This window comes from Anabrus simplex, chromosome X, assembly GCF_040414725.1.
Source record: "Anabrus simplex isolate iqAnaSimp1 chromosome X, ASM4041472v1, whole genome shotgun sequence".
NCBI lineage: Eukaryota > Metazoa > Arthropoda > Insecta > Orthoptera > Tettigoniidae > Anabrus > Anabrus simplex.
The window spans coordinates 154,607,827-154,628,662 of record NC_090279.1 but is presented as its reverse complement, the minus strand read 5'-3'; the positions used below and the strand labels follow the sequence as shown (position 1 = coordinate 154,628,662).

Genomic DNA, 20,836 nt, shown 5'->3' with positions numbered 1-20,836 from the left:
GTTGTTTGGATTGGATGGTGATACTGTGGTATCGCAATGGAGGGAGTATAAGATAGGCTCTAAAACCCTAAATGATATGGTTCATTTAAAAGAATTAATACGCAAAATTCGTTCAGTGCCTATGTCAACCGCCGCTTGTGAACGAGGTTTCAGCGTTGCTCATAGCATCAAAACAACCGAGAGAAATCGCTTGTTGGTAAACACTTTGTAGGCTCTGATGACTATTAAACTCAATGGACCCTGTTTGAGATTGTGGGATGCAGTTACCGTCGCTGATAAATGGGTCACCTCTGGGCATCACTTGGCAGACCAACGCTACTCATTGAAAAACAGCAGCGAGGAGAAATACAACCTTAGAATTTTTCTTTGAGGTGAGTTTTGTTTTATTATCTTTCTTATTTTATAATCTTTCTTATTTTGTAATAATTTCCTTTTCTTTAAAATTGCTAGTTGCTTTACGTCGCACCGACACAGATAGGTTTTATGGCGACGATGGGACAGGGAAGGGCTAGGAGTGGGAAGGAAGCGGCCGTGGCCTTAATTAAGGTACAGCCCCAGCATTTGCCTGGTGTGAAAATGGGAAACCATGGAAAACCATTTTTAGGGCTGCCGACAGTGGGGTTCGAACCTACTATCTCCAGAATACTGTATACTGGCCGCACTTAAGCGACTGCAGCTATCGAGCTCGGTTTTCTTTAAAATTAGCCTGCACTTTTATTTTTAAGATTTTAAATGACTTAAGATTCTCCAAGATACCTCTGTGACGCACTTGGTAGAACGTTGGCCTCCCATCATTGCTCCGGAGGTTGAAACACTGATCACTCCATGCGAGATTAGTGCTGGACAAAGCGGAGCAGGAACAACTTTATTCAGGTTTCTCCTTTCATCTCTCATTCCGGCAACACTTTCCTCCACAATTTCTTCATTTTTCTTTCATTAATCATTGTCCAGAGGAGTGCAATAGGCCTCACCAGCTGGCACATTTTATTTCCTTAGCATCAGTTACGCGCTTCATTCATTCATTCATTCGCTTTTTTTATTTTTTCACTTACGATTTTCCAAATTAGTGCACTGGTATTAGCAGGATTTATTTCAGAAAAAAATATTCTGGGGGCATATTTCGTACCTTGGGGCTGAGGTACAAAGATAGGACAAAAATGATGGACTGCACAATATTTACTACACTCTATGTTTATAAATTGTATCTTTTATTTAGTTTATTAAGTTAAATTTTGTTTACAGTTCTACTCCCTTTGTTGCTATAGGATTCCATGGTCACAATGTGCACAACGATCCAGCATCTGTTGCAGATAAACTATTGCTCAACATTGCAACTCATAAGGTCTGCCACCAGCCGTGACCAAGGGGGGAGAGAGAGAGATAGAGAGTTATGAGTGCCTAGACTTCCGAAATTCCCATTGACTTTTTCCATCGAATACGCGTAGGGTGAAATTGCACCTCTTTCGAAGTGCCTTCTTGTTACTAGTATTTTTATTGAACTGTGTAATGACTAACGGAAAAATGTAATTGTCTACAAGGAACAAGTTTCCAATAATTATCATTTTTGTTATAACAACAGAATTCAAGTAAAAATATCCAAAAAGTACATTTTCCTGTGAGAGGGGGTAATTTACTTACAGGGAATTAAATACCCTCTTGCCCACCGGGGACTGCCTGAAATAAACACTAGTAGTTAAGCCCTATGATCCTTCTCCCGCACCCCCACCCCCACCGTTTTTTCTGATTTCGCACCCTGGTTGCCGCTATCGAAAATACTGTTCGATATAGTCATCATATCAACTATGTTATTTCCATACTGGCCGCCCGCGACCAGTTGACGATAAATCGTATGCTGCGTGCTACCTGTGACAGAATCACCATTAAAAGTCACAGGCGAATACATATTTGTTATTCCTTACTACCTGAATTCCCTTAGAGGGAACTCCCAAAAATTGCATGGTAATAAGAAGTTATATGAGATGAATCTGACCTCTTTTTAAATTACAATCAATATTAATAACAAAGCATTTGCCATAATGTTACGAGTAGTAACGCGGGGATAGTAGATGAATAAAAAAATATTGCTTCAATTCAACTTTACCTTTCATTTTTATCTAATACGAGATTTTTTTGCCACCATTATATATATCCGGATTACTCGATAGGCATTATATAGGATCACAGATTTCTATAATCTAGTGCATACGGCACCGACACTAGTGCTAGAAATCAAGGCATCTTCCAATACCATGATGACCAATCTACGGTCTGGACTGGTCTGGACTGGTCTGGACCAAAGAGGATGGACCGTTCAAATACGGTTTTGCCTTTAGTGTACTGTGAACGGTCCGATCTTTGGATCGTATGTGGCTGGAATTTTGTAGTAAGATATACTTTTAGAAACAACAATAGTGAAATATAATGAAGAAAGGGGTATGCGATATTTTCTATGTATCTCCCATTTCGCTCATCTTTCCACTGCCATCATTAATTTTTTACTTCCCTCAATTTTATATATTTTATTTCTACATGCATTTTAAAAAATTAATTGATGTACGGCCCTTCGGGTGAAAATTCGGTCCATTTTTACAGTTTTCGTATCTCCAGATGTTGGCAACGTTGTAAGTTAATAAAACTCGGCAAGTGCGGCAAATGTTGTCATATCCGACACATTTGTCAAATGGCATTACAACGTACCGTTTCGCAAATGTTGCAAGTTTGTGTTACTTGACAGGTAAAATAGTGTAATTATTCAAACTTAAAGGAATTGTTTCATAAAAGTGACAATTTTTGTCAAATCTGAAGTTTACTGCATTTTTCTCTAGATGGCTCTGAAGAGAGATATCGATCACTGAATGCGATTGACAAGCGATCGAGCTTGGATCGAGCAAGACAAGACCAAGATACGAATATTATATTATATTATATTATATTATATTATAGTTGGTCTTGAGCAAGACTATTGGATTGACTCGACTGTTTTACGAAAGGAAAATAATACAAGAATGAAACTTAACCTACACGGTAGATGTGGACTAGGGATGGGCTTGAGCGCAGCTCGAGCTGATGACGTCACAGCTCGATGTAGGTCGAGTCAAGACCAACTACAATATCACAGACCTTAACCGACCTATCGAAACTGTCCATAATGGCGGCAGCTGGAGTGCTAGCATGCGTTTGTTTTGATTTGTGTAAGCCGTGTTGTTACCAAATATTTACGGAAATTTGAATATTATTAATCGTACATTATATTTATGTATAGTCTTAAGAAGATTATAGATCCTCTTTCATTGCCGTAAGAAGCTGTTTGTTCGCTAAGAGCTTATTTATTTCAACAATGTCGGTGGTGATTAGGTTAATTTTGATTCTCGTGTCCTTCTCCGAAAGTACTTTCTTTATTTTTAGTTACCTATGCAATATGTTTATAGTTCAACGTGCTGTGTGTCTGATGTAAGTAAGAGCTCAGTGTTCCCGTTTCCAAAAGACCTAGTACCGGTATTAAGGCAAAATTGGGTTAAGAGCATTCGTAAGGAAAACTTCGAACCAAATCATAGGACTAATAATGTTGTGTGTATTAATGATTTTATCATTTTTGAAATCAAATGCATTCTGAGGGAAGACATATACCTATAGAAGGTGGTGATCTAATTCCAGTGCCGCGCAAACTTCCGAAGTTAAAACTAATGTTGCCTATCCTAGCATTTACCCTATCAGCCAACGTAACTTACTACAAAGAAAATTAAATCAGTCCCAGAAAGATCCGGAAAATCATGACCAAGATTTATGATTTAGAGGCTAAATTAATCTTAAACGGTGGTGCAAGAATGATGTAACTTCATTAATTTTCAACGTTTTACAATGAACATGCGTAAACTAAACCCAACCCCATTTCCGGTGAGTTAACGTGAGGATTATGTTCTTTTTTATATAAAATACAATTATACCATCAATTCTGATGAGTTTTAAGGTGACGAGTGCTTTAGACGGCCAAGTTTATCATACAAATATCGCTTGCACCTACTCAACAATACAGGTGGATTTTGGAGGGTTGAAATTTTGTTGGGAAAATTTGTTTGCGTGTTTTACATAATGGGCTGTGGTTAATGGTGGTGTTACATGTAAGGTTAATAATGTACTTCGTTGACATTTCCTTGCACTAAATCAGTTGCGTGGCAATCTTCTTTGCTCTTTGATGTCAAATAACGCATGTTCGTGGTAATAAAGTAAGTTTATATCGAAATATATTGAATTATTAATGACTAATCCACTAGAATTACAAGAACATAATACCAGTCCTATGAGTCCAGTGCTGTATTTTCGCAACACGCAATATCTACGGATTGTGAGATGTAATTTAAAAAATCCTGAAAGTTAGTTATATAATATCGGACTCAGGACTTCAGTTCTGTTCAAATTTTCTTGTTATTATTACTGTTCTCTCTCCTTTCCCTTTTCCTAATTAGCATATACGGCAGCAAAATAATTATAAATTGAATGGACACAAATTAAATATCGAAGGTCCCGTTGTGATATTTGGGACATACACTGCATGTATTAAATTATTGAACTATATAATTCATTGATAAGATGTATATATGTAATCACTGGTAGGTCATTTTTAAATATATATGATTTTAATCATCCATTTCACATCATCATTTCATTTCTTTGTATCGCGGTTATAACGTATTCTGAACGAACAAATTATTGTGTAAAGTATTTCAACATTATTCGTATTAATAGCTTGCAGTAAATTTTCCAATAGCCGTAGTGAGGTGGCCAGAGTCAGCAGGCTAATTTCAGCCCATTACCAGGAAATGTACGTCATCAAGCTTACGAGAGACCGTACCCCTCCCATACTATGAAGAGACAGTTGAAACCTTATGAACGCCTACTTTTCGAAGTTCGCTACCTGACGATTCATTTCCGCGGGAAAGTTCAGCCTATGCAAATGGACGTAATGAAGTAAGATGATGGATTCACAGCAATACATAGGAGAGGGGATGAGACCTCGAATCTTACTGGACCATGTGATATGGCTGATGGAGGGAGATTTTAAGGCTATATACTCGACGACAAGAGCTGGAGAGGACATTCAGATTCTGATTCACACTCGTACTCGTACTCTTGGAAGACACCCTTACGACGATTCTACGTCTGCACATCGGAGAAGATTTTAACTTAGTTCACTTCGCATCTGAGTAGTATACTACTCAAAAGTTACTCTCATTGGGATTCACAGCAATACATATTTTTTTATTTATTTTTTATTTTAATACAGAGCTTTGTTGCAAAGAGGTACAAAGTCATATAAGATGTACACGAGATGTGGAGTTTATACGAAGGTTCCGGGTTGGAGATGGATGGTGAGGATGTGCAAGGTTGTAGTAAGATTACAGAGGGAGGAGGTGAGGAATCGGAGAAGGTCTAGCGTTAAAGGTGTGAGGGGAAGGAAGCTAGACATGGGAAGTGGTGGACTAGGTTGAAATGATGGGACTGGCCGGGGGCGACGAGGAGTGTTGCTGAGGGAATGTCGAACTGGTTGGGGTGGGGAGATTGAAGGCTCCACTCTGTAGCGGTGGTTGTAAATGTATGCGCCAGTTGTAATCAGCCGTTGAACATCTTGAAATGTCGGGAGTTGGACACGAACCATATATGTCGGGCCAGATGCATTCTGAATCCGAAAAACTCGACGGACAGGGATGCCTTCTGCCTGAAGTTGGTGAAGAATTGTGCGAGGTTAAGGGCAGGATCGACTCCGCGGATCACGCAGCTATACATGGTGTGATGTGTTGACTGTAGATCGGCGGCGGTTGCGGCGTTGTCATGGAAAGATTGTGGAGGCGGCGGCGCTGCTGCAGTGGAGTCCAAGGGGGTTTCAGGGAGTTTTTTTTGCTAGGGGCTTTACGTCGCACCGACACAGATACGTCTTATGGCGACGATATTTCAGGGAGTGGCTGGAGATGAGATTGCTCGGTGGTGGTGGAAAGAGGAGGGGATGATATCATAATGGGCGATGGATGGCATGTCGTTATTGTAGTGATGAGATTATGGGAGGGCGTAAAGTCTGACATTGTGAAGGTCGAGGTTGTGATAGTTGTGTGGTGAGACGAAGAGGAGGGCGGTGTCAACTGTTGCGATGTCTGAAGTGGAGGCGCATTTACTACGGGTAGGATAGTTGGGTCGGCGGAGAGCTGAGCTAGTATGGATTTGGGAGTAGGCTCCACTTGGTAAAAACGGTGGCGAATGGTCACTCCGGTGGCGATGAGGCGCTTCCAAGTGTCCAACGTAGGTAGGTAGAGAAGGGTCTTCGGTGATGCTGATAAGGTGTAGCCGTCCAGCAACCGGTAAGCATAGTCCACGGGGATGTCGGCGGAGCGAAGGTGGCTGGTGATATCATCTTCCGAAATGGTTGGATCAACACCGTTGATAATACAGGTGAGCATATTGAAGGGAAGGCCGACTTTCTTTGCGGTGTCAGGCCTATGTGCTTTATTGGCGCTGGCGAGGTGCAAGGTAGAGTTGAGACGGCACCCGGCTAGCCAAAAAAGTGCAGCGTTGATGTGGAGATCTGGGTGTCCATAGCGAGAGGTTTGTGGTTGATGTGATTTGATCGTTCCTCCGATTCTCTTGTTGCAAGTCTTGATGTGATACCTGTCACACTGTTTGCCACATAAAACGCATATACAGTTAACATGTGGATTATGATAAGACTTCACTGTGCATATCTTGTGGTGAAAACCATGAATGGAAAGTCGTGTTATGATATGTCTTTGATTTTGATTTTCTTTGCTCCAGTTTCTCACCAACATGGCATCTGAGGTATAAAAGTCGGGGCCGATTTCCTTTTTCTTTTCTTCCCTTCTGCGTAGAAGTTCATTGTAAGCTCCAGTAGATGGCAGATGGAGTCTCATTCTGAGGTCCTGAATATAAAAAGTTTATTTGGCCAATTCATATACTAGACGCGATGGAGCCGATTTTCCAACTCGTAACGTACATTTAAGAAAGAGTGTTTTTACTTTCTCTATCCTTTCGAGATCTCTGCGTTTGAGATGGTCCCAAATTAGTTACAATCCGTAAGACAAGACAGGTGATATTACTGTGTGGAATAACATTATTGCCGTGGATAAAGATAGTGCTGCGAGATATTTTATCTTGTAGATGGCCCATATCGCTGCCACAGTTCTTTTTTATATGGTAACTAAAGGACAGAGCTGTGGTCTGAAGAGTCATTCCTAAGTACTTAAATTTGCTGACTACTGTTAGATCATTGTTACAGAGGGTAAGAGTGTCTTTTGTAGAAAGTCTCCATCCTTTTCTGAAGGTCATTTGCACTAATAATAATAATAATCGTATGGCCTCAGCTACCGTGTGCAGACATTTCAATTTGACGCCATCTGCCTGTCTGCTCGTCAATTTCGACGTTCCGTTTTACTCTAGGCTCCCACTAGATGGCAGGCAGAGTAAACCGAAGCTCTCTTGGGCGTCTATGGCTGAGATTTAATGAATTTTGTCGGGTAAACACCAAATGTGTCACCAGAGATCTTTTACATGCCGACATCGTACGACATGGAGTGTCGAATGGACTTTTTTCCGCCCTTCAAAAATCCGACTACCTCTGCCGGGTTTGAACCCGCTATCTTGGGATCCGGAGGCCGACACTCTACCGCTGATCCACAGAGGCAGCTGGTCATTTGCACTGTCTTCTGAAGATTGATCGTAAGGTGATTTTCGTTAACCCACTTTTCTAACTCTAAGAAGGAGACTTGTAAGCTGACTTTGTTTGATGACCGTAGTACCATATCATCTGCGTAGAGGATGACTGTCGTGTCGGGTGAAGATTTTACTATATTCGTAATGTCGGCAGTGGTGATATTGAACAGTAAAGGGCTCATCGGGTCACCCTGCAGTACTCCATTCGTTTGTCTGATCGGGTCCGAAGTGTCGACTCCATCTTCAACCTCTATGTAGTTCACTATCAAGATGTTATTTAGCAACTTAAAAAAGGGGATGAGCTTCGCTGATCATGTTTTTGATCTTGGTTAGGAGAATTTCTCGATTTACAGAGTCAAAAGCCTTCGTGAAATCCACGAAAACTGCATAGTATTTTCCTTTGGGTAATCTTAATGCTTCTTCTATTTCCTGTAGCAGGTATTTTACAGCGTGAATTGTGCTTCTTCCGGGCATACATCCAAATTGGCATTCCGGGATTTTACAGAATCTTGCAATTTCTTTGTAAGGATCTTCATAAATATTTTGAGGATGTTGTTCTCCAATGCAATGCCTCTATAAGAATTGGGATCATTTGTCTGTCCTTTACCCTTGTATAGTATTTTCACTGATGATCTTCTCCATTCCTTAGTTATAGTCCATATCTTAGACAGGCATTGAATAAGTTCGTCCAGAAAGGCAGTAACATTTCTTGAGTTTCCTTGAGATGTTCTGTATGAATACCATCTGGGCCGGGAGCTCTCTTGACTTTCGACTGATACACAGTTTCTCTGACTTCATCAGGTGTAACCGGGATTACTTGTCCGTCTTGAGTCGTGTTGATTGCAGGGAACGCCTGGGTTTTGTTTTCCAGATTCAGGATGCCTTTGAAGTGTTCTTCCCATTTATCCATAGGGATTTCTTGAGGTCTTGATACGATATTTTTTCGAAGGACTATAAATGAGTCATGTTTTGCTGCTGTAGCTAGTTTCTTTGCTTCGGCTTCCAAATATTTAGATCTCTTAGAATGTAGAAGTTGTTTCTGCTCTCTTCTACCTTGTGCATAGAGATGAAGGTTATTGTCTGAGCCAACAGTACGGGCATTCTGTAGCTGTTCTAGAGTTTTCTTTCGTTTGAGGTAACACTTTTCGTCGAACCAAGGTTGAGCTGTTCGTTTTCTGTTTGGTAGTGATGCCTTATGTAGTTGGTCAGTTACAATTTCTAGTGCTTCATCTATGTGTCCTTCAGTTGCAAGCTGTTCTGCCTTTGTCTTCATGGTTAATAATTCTTTTATCTATTCTTCTGGAATACTTTATCTTGTTGTTGCTTGATGTTGAGGTTTGTTGTGGGCAATGGAGAATGATATCTGTTGCGATTGGTATATGTTTTCTTATCGGAGTTGCACCTGTGGTCCACAGACCTTCTTGATTTTTTATGGCGATTCTATCCCCTTCATAGAAAACGAGATCAATAGTACTTGATCCAATGTGGGCAATGTAGGTCTGTTTTTTCTCTCTTACTTATTTGATTATAACCTTCTTCTGTTAGCATTTCGAGCACCAGCTCGGATTTTCGAAGCGGTTTATCAGCACGACAGTTTACATCACCTGCTATGATAATGTTGGTGTTGTTTGTTTTTTATATAGCTGTGGAAAGTTTCTCTATGACGTCCCCTGACGAACTTTCAGGACTGATATAAACGCCAATTATGTTGATGTCAGTTGTTTTTACTATTACCATATTGTCCTCTTTGTATATTTCTTTTAATTTACCTGTCGTAGGTTTCAGAATGCATGAAACTCCCCCTTCTGGTCTGCCTTCAGTTGGTTTTGCGAGAGCATGGATTCCATAAAAGTCTGGGATGTCTATTGGTTGAAGTAGGAAGGTCTCTGTAATTGTCAGGGCATCTGCTTGATTTATCGATTCTTGTGGTATTAGTGAGAGTGCATTTTTTAGACCTTCTGCATTCCATAGTATTATCTTGAGAGCTTTGGTTTTACTCCAGTGATGCCCCGTCATTTCTTCTCCGTGAGAAACGAAAACGCCTCACTAGTATTCCTTTAGGCCAGAAATGTGGGTGAGATGTTTCTTCCACGTAAGTGAAAGGAACACCAATTTTGAAGGCTTTCTTTTCGCCAAGGGTCTTCAATTCTTCACATGCTATTTGTCCCTCAATTCCATTTTTTAAGGTACGACTTAATTTTGTCTGTGGTGACATTGTTCTTTATTGTTCCTACGTATAACCACACAGGTTTGTCAGCTGCTTTTAGATCGTCCTCAGCTTCCTTCATTCAACTACTGCCTGTGTGCGGTGTTTTTCCCCTCTTTTGGATTGGGCCACGGTCCAGAGTTGATTGGCGTTTACCATTGGATCATTGTCAGGTTCATGAGGTTCTTGGGGCTTTTCCGGATTTATCACGTCATTGTCGTTATGAGAGGTGATGATTGGTTCAAGTTGTCTGATTTCAGATGGACGATTATTTTTGTTGTGTGAGGGAGTTTTAGTGCTTCTCAAACATTCAGGCCGTTTGAGACGATCATTTGACACCAAATCGACGTTCGATTTTGAGTCTTCTATTAAAGTTGGGTTTGGTTTTAGCGAGGATTTTTCCAGTTCCTCTCGGATCGTGCGTCTTATTATTTCTTGAATATTATAATCATTCTTCATCACGAGCTCTAATATAATGCCCAGTTTCTGAGTTAGTTGTAGGATTGTATTTTTCCATGCCATCTCTTATTTTTATCTTGGGCTTGCATATGTCACATAACCAGGTGAGTTTACATTTGTCTCTAATTAGCTGATCGAACTCACCTTTGATCATACAGCATTTCCAGTGAGACCAAGAATTGCACCTTTCACATTCAACTGAACTGTCGTTATCGGAAAAGGGTTTACGACATGTTTTGCACTCTTCCAAGTCCTTGGGCTGTTTCTTATGCGACATATGGTTTTTCACTTTTGTTATTTGCAGAGGAAAAGGATTGTTATATGCTACAAGTTTCCCTTACGTGTGGGTCGATTGTGTAAACAGCTAGCACTGAATACTGTCGATTACAAATTACAAGAATTATGGTGCAATTACAAGTATTTATGAGCACTAATCAAGATATAACAGATCGTATTTTAGCTCGGAAAACAAAGGCTGAGGTCGCTTATAATAAAAGCATATATCGCCTCGGTATATATCTTCTTCAATTCTAATTAGGCAGTTTTGTTATCTAGTAAGCCATAATTTCCAACTGTAACCGTCACCATCGATTGTTCACCCTTTTCATATCAACAATGGCTCTTAACGGCTTCATGGAACACGCAACACTATTATGCAACACTAATGAGCTGTATGGCTTGTCATTAACCATTAAACCAATGAACACAAGAATTGCGAGTAACTGATCGAAAACTTGATATTAGCCCATCGCTTCATGCGTCTTTCGTATCGTGCGCCTTTCGATCCAATATGTGTGCCGTCTTACGCTCTGTTTAACTCTATAACCAACTCCTTTTACACCAGGCATTTTGGAGAACTTTAACTGTATACATATTTATAGGGGTTTTGTGCGAGTGTAGCACTGTTCAATTATTTATAAGTATTGGAACTGGGTGTCAACAAGCTGAGTGCCATTGTACACAATTGTTCATGTTGAGTGTATGTGGTGATGCGTCGTATCTTAGAAACAGACAAATCGTACTGCAACTATTTAAGTTTTCGATCAGCAATCAGGAGAAGGGATGAGACCTCGAATCTTACTGGACCATGTGATATGTTTGATGGAGGGAGATTTTGGAACCTATATACTCGACGACAAGAGCTGGAGAGGACATTCACATTCAAATTCAGACTCGTACTCTTGGAAGACACTCTTACGACGATTCTGCGTCTGCACATCGGAGAAGATTTTAACGTAGTTCACTTCGCATCTGAGTAGCATACTACTCAAAAGTTACTCTCATTGGGACCTGTTATCTCAATGACGAGAGGTAAAGTCAACGGGAGACCGGTTTTGACTGGTATAGGGCAGTAGAGATTTTGTAATGAATTTAGTTACGCTACATTTCCGTAATACGGAAGAATACAAGTGTATTCTTTCCATGAACATAACCCATGGTGGTTTTGCTATTAAAATTAGGACTCATTACGACTTTATGTAAGGAGTACAGTAGGAAGTGTTTAAGGCCGGAAAAGTCGTAATACAGCTAGTGTACTATTCACAAAGCAGAAGTAGGACTGGAATCCACAACAACAGATGACGCCGCCTGTATGAGAGATCCATCAATCATCAGGTTCTACATAACAGAGTCTACAAATGATGAGCTAATGGCATAAATTACTGCAAGTCTACGCATTAAAATTAATGTTCTTAGAGTTTATTTCATTCAATTTTTCTTTTGCTTCCGTAAGTTCAGATTCCATTAATACGCCGTTACGTCACGTTTTTCATCCTAATAAATAGCTGTTTTAATTTGTATTTTCTGAAATTATTATTAGTGATCCTTAACTTTCAAGTTAGTGTACTTAATGGTTAGTGTTCCGTCACCCCACCCCTGGGAGTTCTTAGAGTCTCATTACGTGTTTTTATTATTCTTTCTTTCTTGCGAACCGGCCAAACTTAGGACCACGCCAATACCACTTCACTTCCTTCTAATCATCCCTTCTTCCTTTCGTTTTCGAGCCATAAGCATGAAGGCTGGCGCCCATGGGATATTGTTTATGGAGAAACAATGATATATTACTCATTTATATTAACATTAGGGTGACCCGACACGTCACAATTTTGTCACACGTATGTGGGCAGAGTGGGTACTTCACATCGTCATACCAATGGCGTATTTTATATAGACAGGTCTTCGTGCATTAGAAATAGTATCATAGCACTATAATAAAACTGAAAAAATATGTTATTCAAATGATACATCCAATGATCAGAAGAACCAAAAATGGAAGTAGTGACCAAATAACGACAGGAAAACCACAGAAATATTATCACTATGCAGAGCTCATCTTCATGTCGAGCAGTCAGTTAAATTTGATAACAAAAATTTATTCCTGCCATATATGGGTTTAATAAACTGATGCGTCACTACGACTTGTGGTACGTCTGTACTTCTGTAGAATGATCGCTAATCACTCTACTACAACGTAATGCCGGAATGTGAAGACCAAAGAGAATGAATGAAGACGGAAATGTGGCTCGAGTCACAGCACACACGTCCTGCTCAGAGCGCATGCCTTAAAGAGCATTAATATATGATCGAAGCAAGACCAACTACAATTACATCAGATTGTAGTCCAGAAAAAACAAGGCGGACATCGGTGTGCGATATGAGAGGTTGAGGGGAAGGTTATGCATATTTATTCCGAGTCACCTAAAGAAAATATCACAAGTTGAACGTCTTGAAATGCAATTCATTAGCTCAAAATATGAATAATTAAACAGCAAAAGTAGCGTTATCGCATATTGTAAGTCTAAATGAAATTTCAGAGGGGAAAATAACGAAGGGAAAATTATTTTATCAACATCAGGTTGAAACAGACACAGAGTATAAATATATTTCCGTTATGGATCTCCGGTCAGCAAATACGATATATAGATGTCAACAAAGAACATTATTAACCTTACATGAAATACTATGTTACGCCACCATTAACCACAGCCCATTATGTAAAACACGCAAACAAATGTCCCCAACAAAATTTCAACCCTCCAAAATCCACCTGTATTGTTGAGTAGGTACAAGCGATATTTGTATGATACACTCGACAATCTAAAGTAGTCGCCGCCTTAAAACTCACCAGAATTGATGGCATAATTGTATTTTATATAAGAAAGAACATAATCCTCATGTTCACTCACGGGAAATGGGGTTAGGTTTAATTTACGCATGTTCATTGTAAAACGTTGAAAATAATTGCATCATCCTTGCACCACTGTTGAAGATTAATTTAGCCTCTAAATCATAAATCTTGGTTATGATTTTCCGGATCTTCCTGGGACTGATTTAACGTTGGCTGATAGGGCAAATGTTAGGATAGGCATCATTAGTTTTAACTTCGGAAGTTTGCGCGGCACTCGAATTAGATCACCACCTTCTATGGGTGTACAATATCTTCCCTAACAATACATTTGATTTCAAAAATGATAAAATGATTAATGCACACAACATTATTAGTCCTATGATTCGGTTCGAAGTTTTCCTTACGAATGCTCTTAACTCAATCTTGCTTTAATACTAGGTCTTTTGGAAACGGGAACACTGAAGCTCTTACTTACATCCAGGCACACAGCACATCGAACTACAACCATATTGTATAGGTAACTAAAAATGAAGAAAATACTTTCAGGGAAGAACACGAGAATCAACATTAACCTAATCACCACCGATATTTTTGGAATAAATAAGCTCTTTGAGAACAACCAGCTTCTTACGGCACTGAAAGAGGATCTATAACCTTCTTAAGACCATAAATAAATATAATGTACGATTAAAATATTCAAATTTCCGTAAATACTTGGTAACATCACGGCTTGCACAAATCAAAACAAACGCGTGCTAGCAGTCCAGCTGCCGCCATTATGGACAGTTTCGATAGATCGGTTAAGGTCTGAGCAAGACGTCTGAGATATTGTAGTTGGTCTTGACCGAAGGCGCATGCAAGCCTACGTCACGATGGAATTCTGTGCTGCTCGACCTTGCTCGACACACCAGTTCGTGACCTTGGGCGATCGATATCAATCATCTCTTTTTTCAATGTCCGTTGTAGAGGTGTGTCGGTACTGGCGTACCGGTACGCGTCACCTATTCTCCGAATGGAGCAGTGACAACCTGCTCCAGGATCCTCTTCTCTACCGGTCCATTGCTACTGTCACAGTGTTGCGATGCGACTCGCAGTTTGCTGCTACCGGTCCACTGCTACTGTGACAGTCTTGTGCTGCGACTCGCAGTTTGCTGCTACCGGTCCACTGCTGTCTGCTACTGTGACCAGACTGTGACGGTCTTGCGCTGCGACTCGCAGTTTGCTGTACCGGGAAGTGTTGTTACTGCTATTCGCAAACGGTCCAGTGACACAGCTGTCGTCGTCCCGTACCGTTAGGGAGGTTGTGACAAGAACAGGACGGAGACATACCGGTATATGATGTTCAATATTTCATGTGAACGAAAGAAATCCACAGTAATCTACTTCAGCATTAACACGTTTCTAATAATAATAATAATAATAATAATAATAATAATAATAATAATAATAATAATAATAATAATAATAATAATAATATATTATTATTGTGATTATTATTAATGACTGTTTTTCTTAACATAGTTAAAATATAGTTAAACGTCACTTTTAATACTATAACTAATCATTTAATCTGGCGAATATGATCAATGAACATTTTAAATTCACAACACTGAATACTTTTTAAAACGTCAGATATTTCAAAATGATCATCGGCGATTTCTAAACAACATTATAGGTCATTCACATGTCAGAATCTCAGGGAAGAATTGCACACACATTGTTATCATTTTCCTAGTTGGGAAGTAACTGGGTAAAAGTAATCGGATTACTTGTAACGATTACATTTAAAAAATACCGGTATCGTTACTTTTTCGACAAAGTCTACTTGTAATTTACTTCTTGAAATAAAATTGTGCCGGGCGAAGTAGTTTGGTCGGTACAGCACTGGCCTTCTGACCCCAACTTGGCAGGCTCGATCCTGGCTCAGTCGGGTGGTATTTGAAGGTGCTCAATCACTTCAGCCTCGTATCGGTAGATTTAGAGGCACGTAAAGGAACTCATGCGGGACTAAATTTAGGCATCTCGGTGTCTGCAAAAATCGTAATAGTAGTTAGTGGGACGTAAAGCAAATAACATTATTATTAGTAGATTTATTGGCAAGTTAAAGAATTCCTGTAGAACAAAATTCCGGTACCTCGGCGTCTCCGAAAACCGTAAATGTACTTATTGGGACATAAAACAAATAACATTATTATGTATGAATTTATTAATTGAAGATAAAAAATATTTTCTATACTTTCAACCTACCACCAGTGTGCCATTATCGAATCAGATAAGACAGGCGTGATCATGACATATTCGAAGAACAGAGCAAATCGTGCATCTGCTGACTACGTAAGCCTACAATGCTATATTCCTCAGCTCCATTTGTGCTTGTACCGGTTGTCACTGGATCGGTAGCGTGTCACCGCTGATCCATGCTCCTCAGCTCCATCTGTGGCTGGACCGGTCTGTCACTGGACCGGCAGCGTGTCACCGCGCTTTGCGTACTGTCATGCTCCTCAGCTCCATCTGTGGTTGGACCGGTTTGTCACTGGACCGGCAACGTGACACTGTTCCAGTCGTGTCACTGGAGCAGTTGGAGCAGTGACACATTATTTCTGGACCGTCACACTTCTAGTCCGTTGTATAACTCCTCTAGACGCTGCCTGTACTCAAGCTTAATACATTTCAATTTTCCTCTCCCCACGTCACTCTCTTCGAACATCGCATGTCCACGCTTTTTTCGGCTGGGTGGCGCTCATCTCTGCTGTTACCCAGTCGGCCCAAGGAAAATCAAACGGGCAGACGCCTAGTTGGCTGTCGCCTCCCCTCTCCACTATGTACTCGTGCCTAATCCAGGGCGTGGACACCTCTTATTCTCCAACCTCCATCCATGATGAAATTCGCCGCAACGGAACCTTTGTTGAAGCAGTTCTTCGCCTCCAGGATGGCCTCTCAGGACAACCTTCTCCAGACGTCGTCGCCTTCTTCCGCTTTCCAGGCCCACCGCTCGGCATCATTGAAAATGGTATACGACTTTATGATGCAGACTACGCTGCAGTCCCTACTCCGGAGCATCTACTACAGCGAATGATTTCTCTTCCTGACTTCCCCATCTCTCCTACCATCCCTCCCATCGTTACTCACTCCACCCCCACGTTTACTACTACTACCACCACCACCATCACCACTTCTGTACATTCTGCTCCGTCTACTTCCACCTGCACTGTTACCTCCAGTCACCCCTCTTCTATAATGTCTGCACCAGTTGTCTCCCTACCCGCTCATTCACAGCCGCCCTCTGCTCACTTCACAGATGCCACCGTCGCAGCTCCGCCACTCTCCCCAACACTGAAGACTCCTCTGTACCAGCTCACAACCGGCCTTCGTCACCGACCTGTGTCATCCATGGCCTGGACCCTGCCTTCACCGAGCAAGACATCCTGGCTGAACTGACCTCCGCTGGCGTCCCATCTTTAACTCCAGCGGCTCGACCTTCATGGTTCGTCTCCAAGTCTCCTCTGCAGCCGACGTCGACCATCTCATCACCACCGGCGTCCGATTTCGCGGGCGAACATATAGAGTGGAGCCTTCTCTCTCCCCACCCCGCCCCGCTCGTTCCCCTCCTCTTACCTCTTCTCATAGTCCGCCGTCCACCCCACCACCCACGCCCCCACCGCAAGCGGTGCCCTTACCAGCTCCACAACCTAACTTCTTCCTACCGCCCCTCCCGACCCTAGACCTCCTCCGTCTTCTTGCCACTTCCCTTACCAACATTACCGCCTCCCTTTCCTACCTTCTCTCACAATACTACACTCCACCTTACACCCAATTTCTACCCACACCATATATGTAATACGATTTTGTACATCTCTGTAAATAAACGTCACTCTCTGTAATACACCAGTTTTCAATAAAGTCAATTGTCCCCTCTTCCCCTGCTGTTCGGGGGGTTTGCCTGCGCGGGATGCTTTGCGGGCTTCGTCCTGGGTTCCGGCTTGTTGTGACGGTGCCCTTACGCCAGATTCATTCACTCTTTTCCCCTTCTGGTGTGTACAACACACACCCCCTACATTTTCTCTTTTCTGTAAATTCTTCCCTTTACACGGCCGAAGAGCTCCTTAGTTGAGCTGATGGCCCGCCCCTCCTCGTCTGAGGAGAGGGAATGAAGTAACTTGTTTTCGCTTTCGCTTTTCCCCACGTCAATTGCATGTCTGGTATACAAGCCCTCTCACACAATAATAAATATATTAAATCAGTTCTTAGATCACTCTAATCCCTCATTACCACAATACATTAATATCACTTACTTATTTCATAATATTCTCATTTGACTCACGTCCTCCCTACCGCCTGCTTTTAAACCAAGCCACATGGCTACCGTATATTGTCATCTGTTCCCCTCCACCGATCGCATGTACATTTTAATTGACGTCATATCATCACACTGTCACCCCTCTTATTTTTTTGTTTACGATCTCAATAACACTTTCCACTCTCTAAATCCCCCATATACTTTGATCAGATATTTTCCCTCTGTCCAAAGTCCCACACTCTTACATATATTCACCCCTCCGTAGTTCCACTGCCCTCTCCTACTTATCCCTTATATGTTGGCCCGGTGTTGTATGTTTTGTAGAAGTCGCTGAGATCGACCACTCTAGCGTGAAGATTAGTATACCTTGTGTCCCTGTGATCTTCCTATATCTCCTAGTATTGTATACATAATTTAATCACTCTCATTTGTCTAGGTGCTACGTCTTCTAATGAACTATTTCAAGTACTTTGAAACCATTTTGTGCGTCCACTGCACGATCTACTTTACTCAATCTTCAAGTACTTCTCAGTCAGAGAACATTGCGAACTGCATTGGTGTCCTACTTTATCGGAATAGGGATGTATCACGCAAAACTTGTCCGCTAGGCAGCGTAATGGTAGTACCCGGTATGCGCTTTCCGCTGCTCGATTGTTTTTATGAGACTTATATGGAGTATTCCTACATTTGCGATCATCGAAACGAAACTTTTGCTTTAAATGCATTAAAATGGAGTTACCATATTCTGCTAATGTTTTCAACAAGACGGGAAATGGTATAGGTGCAATGACGATTGCGGATTTGGAAGCAGAATTGAAGAAAAGGGGCGAAAAAATATCCGGAAAAATGCAAGAGTTGATTGAAATGTACCAGTAAGGAATAAATGCAGCAACTCCTTCTTTTGGCGTTTTTGTTAAGATTGAATTCTTAAAGTAAAAACTAGCATTTTGAAAACATTCCTAATACGGTATTTTTTTCTTTTCTTTGCCGGTTATAGGCATACATTAGGCACGACATTGGTGTGACAGCAGTGCCTGGGGCTACATCCAGTACGACTGAACTTCCTTTCCGTGTAGCGCACGAGTTTCAGGATCTTGTTTCGGACCATAAGACAAATACCGGTATAAAAATTTCAAATTTGGAAGTAATGTTCAAGAAGTCTGAAATTGATGGTGCTCCAGTGTCAAATAATAGGTCACTGTGTGATTCAGGGTACCGTACCGCACACGGTGTTCTGGCTGTTTTTCTACTTCTCTATCTTCTTGCCCTCGGAGTTATTTCCAAGGTACCGGTGCCATACCATGACAATATGGAAGGTACAGTGTTCTCCTTAAGTCTTCGTCTTTCGCCTAAAATTATTGAAATAGTTCATATTAACTTTTCAGAATGTACTAACTGATTATAAAATTATTTCTTAATTAGTACTAATTAGCTTATTTACCAGTTTCAGTAATGACATAATCTTCAACTGTAAAATGTTTCGAGCAGACTTTGATATTAGGAGTCATATTTTTATTTCGTAGGTCCTGCCTACGAATCACATGCAACCACTTTTTACGGAAAGCATCTTGCTTAGGATATTGATAGTATGAATACGGTCGAACTTAATTTGAGACATTGGGACACAGCAATAGTCAGGCATCACAATTTTCTTGTCATCTTTGTTGTCGTAACGATATATTAGATCTTTAACTTCAGCATTTAACTAGGTAACTTCCATTAAAAACACATACAAACAAATGACGATCGACAAGCGCATAACGGGTACTACACGTGAGACATCTATCGGTAGTGTTTCAGTACATCCCTATTGTGTGCGAGTGTCCTATGTCTATTACCCTTACACCCACAAGATGTAGATTTTCACCCATACCAGTGATCTTTGTACTAAAGTACTTTCTGCATAGTCCTACGGATCAATCCATACATGATCATAAACAAGTGGTTCCCAGATTCCCCAGTTTTAACACCTGTGAGATAAAGTATTTCTTAGTCACCATAACTAAATGTTTCTGAGTGTTCGACAGTGTTTCATTTACAAAGTATTGGAACTAGGTGTTAGTTAAATACAGAGCCCAACCAAATATCAAGAAGCAGTAGAAGAAGAAGAAGAAGAATAAGTGTGCGAGTGTCGAACTAGTGCAAATATCAAGAAAGAAAAAAAGTGTCTGGGTGAAATAACGAGCCCACATCAACTTCAAGAACAAGAACAACAACAAGATCATTGGGCGATCGAGTGGCACATCCCTAACAGTAGCATTTTCTGATGATGAGAAAGTGGGCCTGTTAATAATCAATAAATAACAATATGAAGAGAGAAGAGATAAGTTAGTATAACCATGAAACTGTAACTCGCTCTCTGCACGTAAAAATAGGATAGCGGCCCCTGAATTACTTTCTGTTTTAAGACGCGCTGAGTTCCAAATATTTCGCCTTGATTTTTCTTCAGTGTGCCAGATAGTCTGCCATAAGTTTAAATCTCTGACGTGTATACTCTTCCTTACAAACTTTCTTAAATGATAACAGACTATGCCACGATTCGATCGTATAATCTTCAACACAGAGAAAGCACCTAACCAAATGTACTACCGGTACCTATTAATACTTCAGCCGGCCACAAGATTCCAACATTAGCCCTTCTGAACTATGCACCTTCCAAATCTTATGTACCGTAGGAAAAATTTTCTTCTGTAAAGTTTAGAATTTCGGATAAATCGAAGGTTACCTTGATGAATCTGTTACCGGTACAGATAATGTTGAACGAAGTTAGTACTTATTCTCTTTGGAAGTTAGTGATGTTGCCTTAAAGATATGCGTTCTCAGGATAGGTTATGCATACAAGTGAAGGATGGAAGTAAGAAAAGAATACCGATATTACAAAGATAATACCTTTCAATAAACGGACACACCACTACAGCTAACATGTAATATCACAGTTAGTTACAACATGTACATCTCATCGTTTCCGTAGTGTAGTGGTTATCACGTGCGCCTCACACGCGCAAGGTCCCCGGTTCGATCCCGGGCGGAAACA

General features: G+C 40.8%; 1 non-coding gene across 1 annotated transcript; it reads left to right on the top strand.

Annotated features, from left to right (window-relative positions):
- The first annotated feature begins 20,763 nt into the window (after positions 1-20,763).
- On the top strand, positions 20,764-20,836 carry TRNAV-CAC (transfer RNA valine (anticodon CAC)). The gene has a single exon. It is a non-coding gene; the product is annotated as a tRNA-Val (tRNA).